The sequence below is a fragment of the Eschscholzia californica genome, unplaced genomic scaffold (assembly GCF_041429995.1).
Source record: "Eschscholzia californica isolate CP2 unplaced genomic scaffold, dmEscCali1.0.p SCAF_1, whole genome shotgun sequence".
In the NCBI taxonomy this organism is placed as follows: domain Eukaryota; kingdom Viridiplantae; phylum Streptophyta; class Magnoliopsida; order Ranunculales; family Papaveraceae; genus Eschscholzia; species Eschscholzia californica.
In genome coordinates, this window is record NW_028238198.1 from 29743374 (window position 1) to 29760475 (window position 17102).

The 17102-nt window shown below is 40.4% G+C and overlaps 1 protein-coding gene and 3 pseudogenes across 2 annotated transcripts in view; 2 read left to right on the forward strand and 2 right to left on the reverse strand.

Annotated features, from left to right (window-relative positions):
* Positions 1–17102, reverse strand: part of LOC147565891 (uncharacterized) — a 91903-nt gene that overhangs the window by 13036 nt on the left and 61765 nt on the right. The window lies entirely within an intron of this gene.
* On the forward strand, positions 8443–12085 carry LOC147565893 (putative acetyltransferase At3g50280; annotated as a pseudogene).
* Positions 11774–13708, forward strand: LOC147565894 (putative acetyltransferase At3g50280 pseudogene; annotated as a pseudogene). Its single transcript, XR_015230307.1, has one exon. The product of XR_015230307.1 is annotated as a putative acetyltransferase At3g50280 pseudogene (transcript).
* LOC147565895 (secreted RxLR effector protein 161 pseudogene) lies at positions 14881–15525 on the reverse strand (annotated as a pseudogene).

The window sequence follows — 17102 nt, forward strand, 5'->3', positions numbered from 1 at the left end:
CTTAGCTTTACGATTAATCTTCATAGTCGGATCAATTTCTAGTATAGGTTCGAGCTTCCGCGACTTTTAGTTCTAACAATAGGTATCAAGAGCCTTGTTGAGATTGAACGAAGAGAAGATGGGATCGAGAAGTGGTACTGTCAAATCAGGGAAATATGAGATAGAGAAGTTCAGTGGGAAAAACGATTTTTCATATTGGCGGATGCAGATGAAGAATCTGTTAATCTCGCAGAAATTACACAAGACGTTGACGGGAAAGAAACCAGGAGATATGTCAGATGAGGATTGGGAAGAGTTAGATCTCGAAGCACGGACAACCATTATGTTGTGTCTTGAGAGGGACGTGGCGTTCCTAGTAGACGGAGAAACAACGGCGGCGAGTGTGTGGTTAAAGCTAGAAAGCAGTTTCATGACAAAAACTTTAACAAATCGGGTCTACTTAAAATCCAAATTATTCACATGTAGAATGGAAGAGGGTTCTTCTATTCAGGAATATGTGAATAGGTTTGACAGGATTATCTCAGATTTGAAGGATATTGATGTTAAGGTTGAGGATGAGGACCAAGCCCTCATATTGTTACTTTCATTACCTAAATCCTATGAGAACCTTGTTCAAACTTTGATGCTTGTTGGTGATAGTCTAAGCATGGAAGAGACGAGAAATTGGTTATTAGCGAATGACCTTCGTAAGGTTGCTACTAACAGTATGGCGTCGGGTGGAGTAGACAAGAATCAAGCACAATGGTTGTTTGTAACGAGGGGGAGGAGTAATGAAAGGGGAAAGGGAAAAGGCGGGAAATCTAGATCCAAATCTAGAGGCTCTTTCAAGAAAACGTGCTTTAGTTGTGGTGAGCTTGACCACTTTAAAGCGGCTTGCCCAAAGAGAAAGTTGAAGCAAAAGAACGAAGGCTACAAGGGGAAACAAGATATGCAAGAAGCGGGATATGTGTCAGAAGACCCTGACGAATGTTTCTCGGTGACAGAGGTGTCTGAGAAGATCTCCGATAAGTGGATGCTTGATTCAGGGGCGTCACACCATATGTGTCCAAATAGGGAGTGGTTTACTACCTATAGGAGTATAGATGGTGGTACAGTTATACTGGGTGATGATAGTATATGTAAAACTGTGGGACTCGGAACAATACGTATCAAGAAGCACGATGGAGTGGTGAGAACATTGACGGACGTAAGACACATACCCGATTTGCGGAAAAATCTAATTTCCCTTGGTGTGTTGGAGCGGAACGGCTAAGATAATTATAGAGAATGGCTCCATAAAAGTCGTTAAGGGTTCTTTGGTGGTAATGAGAGGTACTCGTTACGGTAATTTATACAAACTTTTGGGGACAACAATTACGGGAGATGTAGCAGTAGGAATCAGTGGAAGGGATCCAACGGCTAGTACGAGGCTTTGACATATGCGCCTTGGGCATATGTCAGAAAAGGGTCTTTCTTTGATGTGCGGGAAAGGCTTGTTGAAGGACATGAAGAAGCCTTGCAGGGAGTTTTGTGAGCATTGTGTGTTCGGGAAGGCACACAGGGTGACGTTCTCTACAAGCAAACACAGGAGCAAAGAGGTATTAGACTACGTACATACCGATGTCTGGGGACCGGCAAAGTTACCTTCCAAAGGTGGTTCTAGGTATTTTGTTACATTCGTTGATGATCATTCGAGATTTGTCTGGCTTTATTTTTTAAAGCATAAGAATGAGGTATTCAACACGTTCCTGGTGTGGAAAGCAATGGTTGAGAACAAAACTGGTCGAAAGCTGAAGACGTTAAGATCGGATAATGGGACCGAGTACACGGATGGGGCATTCAAGGAGTTTTGTAATCAGGAAGGCATTGTGAGGCACTGGACAGTAGTAAACACACCTCAGCAGAATGGAGTCGCAGAGAGATTGAACCGTACACTACTTGAGAAGGCTAGATGTATGCGCTCCAATTCGGGATTAGGCGTAGAATGGTGGGCAGAATCTGTTGCTACAGCTTGTTATATTGTGAACAGGTCTCCACATTCTTCTTTAGATGGAGACATACCTTACGAGGTGTGGTCAGGTGAACATGCAGATTATGGGAGACTTAAGGTTTTCGGTTGTACGGCCTATTACCATGTCAAAGGTAACAAACTTGACAATAGAGCAAAGAAGGCAATTTTCGTAGGATATTCTACAGGAGTCAAGGGTTATCGACTATGGTGTACGGAAGACGAGAAGTTTGTAATCAGCAGAGATGTGGTGTTTGACGAGTCATCTATTGTAGCTATGGCGAAAGATACGGTGCCTAGTTGTGGTGATGTTGGGTCTACTAAAGCTCAAGTAGTGGAAGTAGAAGCCGAAGACCAACGGGTTTCTAGGAATCATGATCAGGTGGAGCATCAGGATAGTACTCAGGACGAGGAAATTGATGAACCCGATCATAAAGAGGTTCAAGGAGAAGGTACACAAGTTTTACAACAACAACAGTAGGATGTTTCGGTACACACTAGGCCGAAACGGTTATCTAAGTCGGTACAGAGGTTAGGGTCAGACAAACCTCTTAGGCATTACGGGCAGGCAAATGTGGTTGAATATGCACTCTCGATGGAAGATAACGAGCCGATCACCTTCAAACAAGCTATTACCGCGGAGGATAGAGAGAGTTGGTTGGTTGCTATGCAAGAAGAGATGAAGTCTCTTCACAAGAACAAGATATGGGAGGTTGTCCCATTGCCCGAAGGTAAGAAGAAAGAAGATTCTTCCGAGATCAAGGGTACAAGGTATAAGGCAAAACTAGTGGTCAAGGGTTATGCACAGAAAGAAGGGGTCGACTACAATGAGATTTTCTCACCGGTCGTGAAACATACTTCTATTCGGGTGCTATTGAGTATTGTTTCTCACAGTGATCTTGAGCTGGAACAACTCGATGTTAAAACCGCCTTCTTGCACGGTGATTTGGAAGAAGAAATTTATATGGCTCAACCGGAGGGATACAAGGTTGAGGGCAAAGAAAATCAAGTATGTCGTTTGAGGAAGTCTCTTTACGGATTGAAACAATCCCCTCGCCAATGGTACAAACGATTTAATTTTTTCATGCTAAAACATGGTTTTCGCAGAAGTGACTATGATTATTATGTATACATCAAGAAGCTTAGCGAAGGTGACTTTATTTATCTCCTTTTGTATGTGGATGACATGCTTATTGCTTCTAGAAGCATGGTGGAGATAGATAAGTTGAAATCTCAACTCAGTCAAGAGTTTGAGATGAAAGACATGGGCGCTGCAAAGAAGATACTGGGAATGGAGATTAAGAGAGAGCGGTCAAGTAAGAAACTTTACTTGAATCAGAAAGGTTACATCGAACGAGTAGTTTCTCGGTTCGGGATGCAGAATGCGAAGGCGGTGTCAACACCTTTGGCACCACACTTCAGGCTCTCGGGAAAACAATCTCCCACTACTACGGTGGAGAAGGATCATATGGATCGTGTACCGTATGCTAGTGCAGTTGGCAGTTTGATGTACGCTATGGTGTGTACTCGTCCGGACATTTCACAGGCGGTTAATGTGGTTAGTAGGTTTATGGCAAACCCGGGGAAGACACATTGGGAAGCTGTGAAGTGGGTCTTGAGATACTTGAAGGGTACTGTTGATACGGCTTTGTGCTTTGGTGGAGACACATGTCAGGTAAGCGGTTATGTTGACTCGGATTATGCTGGCGATCTAGATAGAAGATGATCTACTACTGGGTATATATTTAAGGTACATGGTGCTCCAGTTAGTTGGCGATCGATGTTACAATCTACAGTTGTGTTATCTACTACGGAGGCCGAGTATATGGCTATGGCCGAGGGTGTGAAGGAAGCATTGTGGTTGTGTGGTCTTCTGGATGATCTAGGGGTTAAGCAGAAGTGCATAGATGTATGGTGTGATAGTCAAGTGCGATCCATTTGGCGAAGAATCAGGTCCATCATGCTCGTACTAAACATATCGATGTAAGTTATCACTTTGTACGAGATGTCATAGAGGAAGGTGATGTTTCTCTTATGAAGGTACACACAGATGAGAATCCCGCAGACATGTTGACTAAAGTGGTGACATGTAGCAAGTTTCAGCATTGCCTGGAATTGCTACAAATCGGCTCGTGTTAAGTTGCCCGAAAGGACGTAATGGCAACAAGGTAATCTTTATGCGAAGAGTTGGCAGAACTACGGTAGGCTTGATCCTATAAAAGGGTACGTAGGCAACCATGGTCATATGGTGCAGTCGAATGAAGTTACAAGAAGAAGATATATCTTACAAGGAGTATCCTGGTGTTCGTCCAAAATTTGAAGTATATCAAATTGTGTACGAGGGGGAGAATTGTAAGAGGCAGTTTCTAAAAATTGAAGAGGCGGTTTTGGAGGCATGGATGTTTGCTTGTGGCGTCTTGGCTTCAATAGGCGGTTTAAACTGATTGTGGCGGTTTCCAATTCTAAATTGGAATTGGTTTCCAAAATTGGAGGATCCCACCGGCTTATATTATAATATAAATAGGGGTCTTGAGTCTTTGTAAAACACACCACAACAATAACTCAACAACTCTTCTTTAGAGAGAATTAGAGAGAGAGCAAGTAAGAGATAAATTTTGTTCATAGTTTTGAGCGGTGTTTAATTTCTTGGTCGTCGAAGATTTAGTATAGAAGGTTCATTTCTATATGGTCCCATCTTGGGACGAACTTGCGGGTTGTGTAAGTCGTCTTCATATATCCTTCAATAAAGATTTCTTGTTCGCCCGAGGACGTAGGCTTTAAAGCCGAACCTCGTTAATTCTGTCCGCATATTTAGATTTTGGCTTAGCTTTACGATTAATCTTCATAGTCGGATCAATTTCTAGGATAGGTTCGAGCTTCCGCGACTTTTAGTTGTAACAAAGGTAATCAAGGAATTTTGGGAAACTTCCTTGTACATGATTATTACATAAACTAACAACTTTCTCTAATATAAAATAACAACTTTCTCTAATAACAAACCCTAGTCGGTTTACCTCTTGTTTGGTCGGTCGGGCTTGCATGCTTTGCATGCTTCGGTCGGTTGGGCTTGTCCGATGGGCTGGGCCTGGTCATATACTCTAACAGTCCCCCTCAAGTTGGAGCAGAAGGGGATCACCATCGGAAGATACAGAAGACGGCCAATCAGACGTATGTATCTGGAAGGGGATCACCATCGGAAGGACTGAGACGAAGCTTTTGTTCCATTGGAAATGGAGAAGGACGACAGGTCGAAAGACCTGAGTCTGTAATGATGTCGAGAGCGTATTCGTCATTTCCAGTGATGACAATATCGTCTACGTAAACCAACACGTATAGACGAACAAAGGATGTACAGAGAGAGAATAATGAACAGTCAGAAAGGGACTGTGTGAAACCTTTCTTGATTAGGACAGAAGAAAATTTTGAGAACCATTGACGAGATTCTTGTTTCAAGCCATAGAGAGATTTCTGTAATCCACATACTTTGGACTCCCCTGTTTGGAAAAACCAGGAAGAAGTTTCATGAAGACCTCTTCATCGAGGTCGCCTTGGAGAACGGCATTATTGACATCCAGTTGATGGAGAGACCAACCTTTAACAGCCGCGATGGAGAGAAGAACGCGGACGGTAACTAACTTTGCTACGGGAGCAAAGGTGTCATAAAAATGAAGACCCTCGATTTGTGTGTATCATTTTGAGACAAGACGAGCTTTATAGCGTTCAATGGAGCCAACGGCTTTAAATTTGATTTTATAGACTCATTTACAGCCAATTGCCCTTTTTCCGGAGGGGAGGTCTGTAATGGTCCATGTGTTATTGGATTCTAAAGCGGCAATTTCCTTTTCCATTGCCTCGCGCCAATGAGGTGATTTGACAGCCTGAGAAAATGAAGTAGGCTCAACGGTAATGATAACCGAATTGTGAAAGACTTGGTGAGAGTCCAAAAATTGTTCTAAATTGAGATATTCAGTAAGAGGGTATACCACTTTAGGATCTGGGTAAGAATGACAAACGTAGTCGTCGAGACGGGTCGGCGGACGGCGGATTCGTGGAGGCCGAGCATGTGGAACCGGTTCATCCGGTGAGGGTGCCTCTAGGGAAATGGGCGTGTGATCGTTGGACGAAGGAGCTGGGCTAGTGGAGATATCTATATGTTGCCCGGAGGTGCTCGGAGACAAAGCTCGGTTGGGCTGACCCGAGTTGCGAGACGCGGCATGGGTAATGCCGGGAACCCGAGAGGGTGTGCTTAGAGGCACATCGGCCTGGTCATGATGAACGGAACGAGAACCCGAAATAAGAGAAGGAAATGAGATGGTGGGAAAAAATAAATGTGCCATCGTCCGGGATGGAGACCATCGATCGGGAAGGAGGAGGCTGAGGAACCGGATGTGTAGTCATCATCGGGAGTTTATTTTCGTGAAAAAGGGCATCACGAGATGTGATTATTTTGAGAGAAGCCAAGTCGAAAACGCAATATCCCTTTTGATTGTGAGGATAGCCGACAAAAATTCCCGGAGAGGCGCGGGATTCCAACTTGGTTTTGACTAATGGTCGTCTAGTATAACATAGACATCCAAAGACCCGAAGATGGTCAAATTTGGGAGGAGACTATTACTAGAAATTGAAAAAGAACAAATCTTTATTATGGAGGCTATTACTAGAAATTAAAAACTTACAAGTAGAAAAAGAAGGATGTCCGGGGCGCCAATGCCATATATCGGAAACATCTTTATTATGGAGACTATTACTAGAAATTGAAAAAGAACAAATCTTAAGATCCGTGTGAAGAAACTATAGTCCTTCATGGAGATCACCAAGTCCAATCCTCGCTTTAGTCATGGGTCCTGAAAGACACAAAAAGCGAAATCAAATGTTACTAAACATCGAAGAGAATTGGTGAGTTGGGAGACAGAAATTAAACTGATTTTAAATTCCGGAACATGTAATACGTTTTTGAGGATTAAATTGGAATTGAAAACAATCATTCCAATGTGACGTACTTGAATACGTGTACCATCCGGTAAACGGATAAAACATTGTGGGGGAGCATCAATATAATTAGAGAAACGAGATAAAGAGCTACATATGTGTTTGGCGGCGCTAGAATCAATAACCCAAGGAGAAAAGACGAATTGAATACCTGTAAAATTAATACCTGCGTCGGTTGGTCCTTGATTAGTGTTGGAGGTGCCTGCAAAATGGCATTGGTGGTCAAGAAGGGAAATAAGGCCTTGGTATTCCTCTTGAGTTAATGAAGTTGCTAGGCGCGCTCCCGTGGGGGTTTCCGTCGTCTCGGTCACGATGGCAGCAAGGGAGACGTTCGGTCGATTTGGCCGGGGTGGTCGAGCACCTGAGTTGGACCGGTTTGGATAACCGTGTAGTTGGTACACATGAAGCCCTAATGTGGCCATGTTGTTGACAATAGTCACAAAAGGGACGAGCTCGTTTAGGTCGGTGAGCGTTTTTTTTTTTCTCCATGCGAAAAAGTCGTTGATCATTGTTGTAGGTTGCAAGGGCGGCGGCCTCAAGTGGATTGAAAGTAGCGGCCATGATGTTTTGTTGGATTTCCTCTTGTTTGACAAGTGAATGAATCTTTAAGATTGAAGGAAAAGAATCCATTAACAAAACTTGACTCTGAATTTCCGAAAAACGATCATGAAGTCCTTGAAGAATTCCATAGCACGTTCTTGATTAGAACGATCAGGTAGTGATTTCCCTTGTCCACAAATACATGGATCAACAACTAAAAGAGATTGTAACTCATCTTGAAGAGTGTTAAGTTGAGTGAAGTATGAAGAAACATCATGTCCTTCTTGTTTGAAGGAAGAAATAGCTCTCTTTAATTGAGAAATCTTGGAGCATTGGATTGGAAAAACCTATCATAGAGATTGCGCCAAATATCGGCGGCATTATCATCATATAAAACGGAAGATCGAATGTCCGGAGCAATGGAGTTGATTATCCAACTACTAACAAGATAATTACACTTCCCCATGAGTGTAATTGAGATGGAGAGGTAGGTTTGGGAATAGAACCATCCACAAACCCTAGCTTATCCTTAGCTCGAAGAGCCATCTTCATAGCTCTTGACCAGGAGACATAGTTATCTCCCATTAATAATGGAGTAATTAGGATCGTAGTAGGTGAATCAGAGTGATGAACATCAAACACCGGATTAGGTGGAGCGTGAGGAGTATAATCTCCGGAATCAATATCAGTAGTCATAATTGAAGGAATTGATATTCAGAGAAAAAAAATTGAATTGGCTCTTATACCATGTGAAGAGGTAAATTACCTCTTGAATAATAATAAATAACTTGAACACAGAGATGGAGAGAAAACGTGAGAAGTAGAGAGAGATACGTGAGAAGATTTCTCTGTGTATTTTATTCATAAGTTTACATTTTTTTTAATAGGATTACATTAGTATTTATAGGTTTACATGTGATTTACATATGGAAGTAATCAAGGAATTTTGGGAAACTTCCTTGTACATAATTATTACATAAACTAACAACTTTCTCTAATATAAAATAACAACTTTCTCTAATAACAAACCCTAGTCGGTTTGCCGGCCTCTTGTTCGGTCGGTCGGGCTTGCATGCTTTGCATGCTTCGGTCGGTTGGGCTTGTCCGATGGGCTGGGCCTGGTGATATACTCTAACATCTTTTAATAGCCATTCATACAAGTCATATAATTCTAATAGTCATTCATATAGAATATCAATACCATAAGTACTATCCTCAACAAAAAAAAAAAAAAAAAAAAAAAAACCATAAGTACTATGGGACTTGGGACAATTTATATATGAGTCTCAAATCCAACCTATTCTTTTCTATAAATTGGAGTTGTCACCTAATGAAATGCATAATAGAAGCCTCCCGCGAGGGTAGCGCCCTGTGGTGTGGTAGGATATCTGGGCATTACAAGGCTCTCACCCTCTCCTACAACCCCTTATAGGGTGTTTCTCGCTGTCACAACTTGAGATGCGGCAGGGAGCCGGGTCTAGCGTGATCAGGCCGAGCTCTTACTCCCTCACTCACTTTGACACCTCCTTCCAAAGGATTTGGGCCGATTCATTGCCTCGTGGGCAGCAGATTGTGGTGTGGGCAGGCACTCTCAGTTATCTCTTTCGTTGGCACTTGGTCCGACACGTTGTCTAGATGATAACGTCTCGTTGTGCAGGCAGGGTCGAGATATGCATGCAAAAAGAGAAACAAAGTATCAATCAGTATTTTGGGATCGGGCCAGGCTAGACCTGAATTTGATAAGATAAATGTTGACACTTACTGATGGAGCTCCAAATGACCACTGATTCTCAAAATTAGCAAATAAAATTCACAAGTTCTTGAGAACTCATCGATATCTCAAACCAAAACCAAATTTTACAGACCACGCTAGTCCACCTCAACCGTCTAACTTGTTGATATCTCAGAGTCGAAAGGGAAGTGTTACAAGAAGACTGAAGGATATATTTTAGTAATCAGTATAATCAAGAAAAAGCAGGATAAGTCCTAATTGATCAGTAGATCACAACTACGAATAATTTGGAAAAGGAATATTTGAATACAACATATCACTTATACTCTTGTGATATACATTTCTTTGGAATAATTTGTGGTGGTACCAACCAAGAGATAGGTCTGGTCCACAAACTTTCTTGTGGACCTTTGAGGCATCACTAGAGGAAAAAAGGAACCATAGCTGACATCCTTAACCCAACTTATGTTCCTCACATAGTTCGCTCGTTCTTCTCCCTTAACGGAGTTGCCAACCACGAGGGTCAGTCAAAACCGTTACTCTCTGTGCAGGTAACAGAACTAATTGACGGTATTTTTATAGGTTGTAGCATAAACCATGTTGTTTGTGATGGCACATCTCACGCCCTCCTGTTTTCGAACGTCGTTTTCTGAGTAATTCTGATTGCCCCATTCGTCTTCCGATCCCCACGGGTGAATTTTTAACAGTACCATATCATCCATCTCAATTTGAAGAGAGTCTTTCATTTCACAAGAGAAAATGTTGCAGAACTTAAATCCAAGGCAAACTTGGAACTTAAGATAGATCATAACAAAAACAATATCTCATCTTTACAGGCTCTATTAGCTCATGTTTGGGTAGCCTTTCTTCGTGCAAGATGAAGAATATCTTCATTAGATCAAAATCAAGAGACTAGTTATTGGTTAGTGATCAGAAACAGAGAAAAAATAAATCCACATTTGTCTGAAACATACTTTCGGGAACTCAGTTCAACCTCGATTCACCACTACTACTGTGGGTGAATTACTTGAAAAGGGACACTCGTGGGGAGCTTTGCTACTGAATCAGATGGTCATGTCTCATAATGAAATAGTAATTAACGATTACTGGGAGTCATGGATGGATATACCTGTTCTGAGTCTCCATATACTGCTTTGGTGAGTGGAGGATATTCAAGGTTCAACATGTATGGCAATGATTTCAGATGGGGCCGACTGATTGCAGTAAGAAGCGGGATTACTTGCAAGCTTGATGGGAAGATGGTAGCAATGGCTGGACCAGTTGAAGGAAGTATAAGTATTGAAGCTTCTCTTTCTCTTGAGACCTTGAAGGCTATGGAGGATAATGCTAAATTCATGGAGTTTGGTACCAACTTCCCACTAATATAAAACAACAACCATTAACATAACATTCAAATCGTAAGTTGAAAAACTTGGATTCTGTCTTGGACAATAATGTAGATGTTAGTGAGTACTTTAAATATACTAAGAGGTGATAATTCGAATCTGACTCGAAGAAAATTATGATATGTAAGTAATCATAACTCATAAGACCTCAAAGAAGCAAAGTAAGATAACCATCAAGTCAACCCTGTCATTTTCCAAATTTGATCTTTTATCTTCATTACCTTATCTTAATGTCACCAAGATTTAGTCATGTTAAAATTTCGATGGTCGAGTAGGCTCTAGTCTTCTAACTGCAGAGACAAGAGCTAATTTAAGCAAAGGCGAACAAAGAGAGTGGCCAAAAGTGCCAGCAAAACCGTATTAAAAGTTTAGTTAAAAGTTCATTGAGGAGCATAACAGATAGTCCTGTCAAAAGCATGGCGAAACTCCTGTCCGAAGCATGATAAAAGCTTTGTACTAAAGCGTGGTAAAAAATGTCATAAAAGCGTGGCAAAAAGTGTCACCAGAAGCATGCCAAAAGCATAAAAGAAAAAGCGTAACTGGTCTATTGGTAATGGAACGCGAAAAGGGTCACTAAAAGCATGGGAAAAAATGTACGGTCAAAAGTGTGCTGGAAATTAACTAAAGAAACTCTAAGAAGCAAACACACAAACAGTTTGTATGCAACCATACAACAAATCATCTGAACTGTTTTCTAGAGTCTCATATCATCATCATAATGAACCAACAACATCCTTCCTGGATTGTAAAGTTTTCTTAAAAAATCAAATTATTTTTCTAAAAGTGACAGCAAAATAAGGTGCCGTTTGTTTTTTTTTATAAATCTGAATCTGAAAACTAAAATGATTAGGAATGCAATTTTAGTTGTTTTGCATCCTTTTATATTAAGATCTTAAAACAAGTGTTCAAATTGAATGCATATGATTGATAAGAAAAGTAAACACATGCAAATTCTCAAATTATATAAGTAATTACATATTGTTTATTTCAGATTTCAGATTAAGAGGTAATGAAAAAACAAATAGCACCTAAGTCCCCCAAAAGGAGGACAAAGAGACAAAGTTAGGTATCCTGACATTTCCCAAATGGACTTTACTTTGTTACCTTATCCTAGAAGGATAATTCCAAAATAGCAGACGGTGTCTCTGAAAGCTCCCCGTCTTTTTGTTCTTAAACCACCCCTTTCTAGGCACTTCTCCTGGGTCTCGCACTGAGCAATCCGATGCCCATGGATTGGGACAGTCCGATAGCAATCAAGTTGACTTGAATTCGGGATGTTCAAGCCAACACGGAAAAGAACTGTCTGAGTGCCCTCGGACTGCCTCAATCTATGGAAGTGCTGAATGTGAGGGAGATCCAAAAGTAAACAAAGGAGATGCGCCTATAGAAGCACCTGCTGAGCACTTGAGGCAGCTCTATAATTGTATATAGTACTGTGTTATAGAAAAAGAGAGAGAGAGATCAAGATTCTAGAGAGCAAGAGAAAATGAATTCCGATGCAAAAGTTAGGTTCATCTCCACCAGTACAATCCAACCCACATCAAAAACCCAGGTCAACCCAATTGAAAGAATAGAGTTAACTCCATGGGATTTAAGGATGCTTTCAATTCAATACATCCAAAAAGGTCTCTTATTCACCAATCCCCCAAAACAAGAAGAAGATTTCACAAATACAATCAATCACCTCAAAACTTCATTATCACAAACTCTCTCCTTCTTCTTCCCTCTTGCTGGTCGTCTTGGTTTCGAAAAACATGAAGAAGATACTAATGACACCATCTCTGTTTTCATTGACTGCAATTACGCCGGAGCAGAGTTCATTCATGCCGCCATTGATGTATCAATCTCTGACATACTCAATCCAACTTATGTTCCTTCTTCGATTATACAACAATTCTTTTCTCCTGTAAAAGAATTGACCAATTATGCTGGTAGATTCCAACCGCTTCTTTCCGTACAGGTAACTGAATTGACTGACGGAGTTTTCATTGGGTGTTCTATAAATCATGTTGTTTGTGATGGGACATCCTTTTGGCATTTCTTTAATTCATGGTCTGAGATTTCAAGAACTAGTTCTAATAATATTTCAAGTCCCCCTATACTCAAACATTGGTTTCTCGACAATACTTGTTATCCGGTCCGCCTTCCTTTATCTGACTTAGACGAACGCTTCGTAGAGAAATATCGATATATTACTCCGCCACTAGAAGAAAGAATTTTTCATTTCAAAAGGGAAAATATTTTGAGACTTAAAGAGAAAGCCAACTTCGAAAATGATACCAATGGTGTTGTTATTTCGTCTTTACAAGCTTTGTTGGCTCATATTTGGATTGCGATAACTCGAGCTAGGAATTTAGATCCGAATGAAGAGACTAGTTATCGGTTAGCAATGGGACATAGAGCGAGACTGAACCCTCCTCTGCCCAATACATACTTTGGTAATTCGATATTTGCAGCGGGACCTAGTTGTAAAGCAGGGGAATTACTACAAGGGGGAATTGGGTATGGAGCATTGTTATTGAATCAAGTTGTTAAGACTTGGAATAATGGAACTGTTCGAAGTTTTCTGCAGTCGTGGTTGGAGAAGCCCGCGTTCGTTAGTTTTAACGAGTTTGGGTCTAATCCTCCTCTGGTTACGGGGAGCTCGCCGTGGTTTGACATGTATGGAAACGATTTTGGATGGGGACGACCGATAGGAGTTCGAAGCGGGGTTGCTAATAAGCACAATGGGACAGTTACGGTATTTCCTGGATCAATTGAAGGAAGTATAGATGTTGAAGTGTCCCTTTCTTTTGGTACTCTGAAGACTATGGAAGATGATGATGAGTTCATGGAGATGGTCACTGTCTTACCCTCTTTCCAAAGGGTGTAAGTTCATGGCCACTGTTTTGTTGTTATCTTTGTCCTTAGTTTTAGGTATGGGTGTGGAACTTTGGGCTCCTAAAAAAAATGTGCTACTATAAGAACTTTTGAGATCAAGTTTTGGACCCAATCCTATAAAAATGTGCTACTATATGAACTTTTGAGATAATCAGCATAATCATCTTAGTCCAACTTATTTCTTCATCCTGCTTCTTTCTCTAGAACTGCCAGATATTCATGACTGATTGTCGATTACATAGGTTACATGGGTTTATCGACCAAATTTTGTTATGTTTTTTTTTAAACGGATATGAATTAATTTAAAAGGGAGCCAAAAGGTTACAAAAAAACGAGAGTGCCTAGCAGCCTCTCAAGAGCCGGTTCCCTCCTTGAGATCCGGCTATTTCCTATATCGGATCAAGGATGAGGAGCCAGGTCAAGGAAAAGACATTAGGAATTACAGAGAAACCAAAAAACTATCCCATGTTTCAACCATGTTATTAAACGTGTAGGTTTTGACCCACCCGTAAGATCTGCTCCAATGGTAAATAAGACATTTAGCCGCGAAGAAGATGTGGTCCACCGAGCGTGATTTATCCCTGAATATGCCTTTGTTTATGTTTTAATTCTTGATTAATAGGGAAGATAGGTTGTAGAAGCAGATGACAAAAGAAAATTATGGTAGTATTTTCAGAGAGAAAGTTGAAGAAAACATTACTTTGAAAAACTTGTGCAATTGATTGAGATTCAAGATTAGCTAAGAGGAAGAACTCTATTGAACTGAAGATGGAAGAACGTTGCAGTTTTAGGGCTTTGATACCATAATTCAAAGGTATTAAAATTCAAATTTGTCGATCGGCATTGCCTATATGCAAAGTTCCCAAAAAAGTTGCACCCTTAGCCATTGACTGCTATAATTCCCAATTAGAATACTTGACGAAGCTGGACCCTTATTCTCCAAGCCAACAACCCCATTCTTTAACTTGCGAACTGACTAAAATTCGAGGTCAGCTGCCTCATATGCTTATCACGCAAAATAAAAACTGAGAAACACAAGAAAGATCGATATTAATCAAGAATTAAAACATAAACAAAATTTGATCGATAAAACCCAACTAACCTATGTAATCGACATAAAGTCATGAATATGGCAGTTCTAGAGAAAGGAAGAGGACAAAGACAACATTGAACATCTTCATGAACTTAAACCCTTTGTGATAAAATAAAAACTCCTCTTGCACACTGATAAGTTAAAATCAAATGTAAGTTAATTCATTCATTTACACAAGTATTTATAGACGTTACATGAAACTTATTTAATCGGTGAAATTGGTCCGAACCAAGCGGCTTCGTAAAAATGTCAGCTACTTGATCAGAAGAGCGAATATGAGTCGTCTTAATAAGACCAGATTCAATTTTCTCACGAACAAAGAGTGACAATCGAGCTCGATATGTTTAGTTCGTTCGTGAAAAACAGGATTAGCGGCAATGTGCATGGCCGCCATGTTGTCGCAATAAACCTGAAATGGATCAAGAATTGGATTAAGTAAGTCCTGAAATAGATATTTCAGCCATTGAAGTTCTGTCGTTAGAGAAGCAAGGGCGTGATATTCTGCCTCGGCAGAGGAACGAGAAACAATCCGTTGTTTCTTGGACTTCCAAGACAACGAGCTCGCACCAAGCATAGTGAAGTAGCCGGTGGTAGAGCGTCGAGTAATAGGGCAACTGACCCAATCAGAGTCAGTAAACCCAGAAATATTCAGAGAACTAGAAGAAGAAAGTAGAATCCCGTGATCTAGGGTACCTTTCAAATATCGTAGAACTCGAGTCGCGGCATCCATATGTGTAGTACGGGGATGTTGCATGAATTGACTAAGGTAGTTTACTGAAAACGCAATGTCAGGTCGTGTAACAGGGACATAAATAAGTCGACCAATCAAACGTCGAAACTGAGTCGGATCATCTAATGGTGTACCATCTATTGGTAACAATTTCAAATGTTGTTCCATTGGGAATGAAATGGGATTGGTTCCGAGGAGGCCAGAATCTCGAAGAATATCCTAGGTGTACTTTCGTTGACACAGAAAGATACCCTTAGGAGATTGAGAAACCTCGATCCCTAGAAAATATTGAAGTCTTCCGAGATTTTTAAGAGAGAATCGTTTCTCGAGACGTTGTCGGAGAGAAAAAATTTCCTTATTGTCATTGCCCATGATGATAATATCAACATAGACAAGTATATATATATATATAAGTCGGACCATTGAAAAAATAGAAAAGGGAATGGTCGGATGAAGATTGTGTGAAACCTTCGGCCTTTAGGCCAGAAGAAAATTTGTCAAACCATTACCGAGAAGCTTGTTTTAAGCCATAAAGAGATTTCTTCAGGCGACAAACTTTATGGTCACCTGGTTTGCTAAAACCTGGAGGGATGGTCATATATACTTCTTCATCCAAATCACCTTGGAGGAAAGCCTTATTGACATCTAACTGACGTAGTGGCCATCCACAAATGGCAGCAAGAGATAATAAGACACGAACAGTGACCAATTAGGCAACTGGAGCGAATGTGTCGTGATAGTCGATGCCTTCGACTTGTGTGTAATCCTTAGCAACAAGTCGCGCTTTATGACGTTCAATCGTACCATCTGAGCGGTATTTAATTTTGTAAACTCATTTACAACCAATAGATTTCTTGCCAGGTGGCAATGAAGTCAGAGACCAAGTGTTATTGTGCTCGAGAGTTGAAATTTCTTTAGCCATAGCGGCACGTCATTCTGGAATATTCTTAGTGGCTGTGTAAGATGTTGGTTCTTCCGTAGTAATGACGGAAGTAAGAAACACCTTATGAGAAGGCATGGCGAACTCCAGTCAAAAGCATGATAAAAGCTTTGTACTAAAGCATGGTCAAAAATGTCATAAAAGCGTGGCCAAAAGTAACACCAGAAGCATGCCAAAAGCATAAAAGAAAAAGCGTAACTGGTCTATTGGTAATGGAACGCAAAAAGTGTCGCTAAAAGCATGGGAAAAAATGTACGGTCAAAAGTGTGCTGGAGAGTAGCAAAAAGTGTATGGCAAAAGTGTCGCAAAAGAGTGGCAGGAAATTAACTAAAGAAACTCTAAGAAGCAAACACACAAACAGTTTGTATGCAACCATATAACAAATCATCTGAATTGTTTTCTAGAGTCTCATATCATCATCATAATGAACCAACAACATCCTCCCTGGATTGTAAAGTTTTCTTAAAAAATCAAATTATTTTTCTAAAAGTGACAGCAAAATAAGGTGCCGTATGTTTTTTTATAAATCTGAATCTGAAAACTGAAATGATTAGGTATGCAATTTTAGTTGTTTTGTATCCTTTTATATTAAGATCTTAAAACAAGTGTTCATATTCGACGCATATGATTTCAGCTTTTAAAACAAGTCTGAATTTGAAAAGAAGACTTTGTTTTAATGTCTGATTGGTTAGAAAAGTAAACACATGCAAATTCTCAAGTTATATAAGTAATTACATATTGTTTATTTCAGATTTCAGATTAATAGGTAATGAAAAAACAAATAGCCCCTAAGACCCTCAAAAGG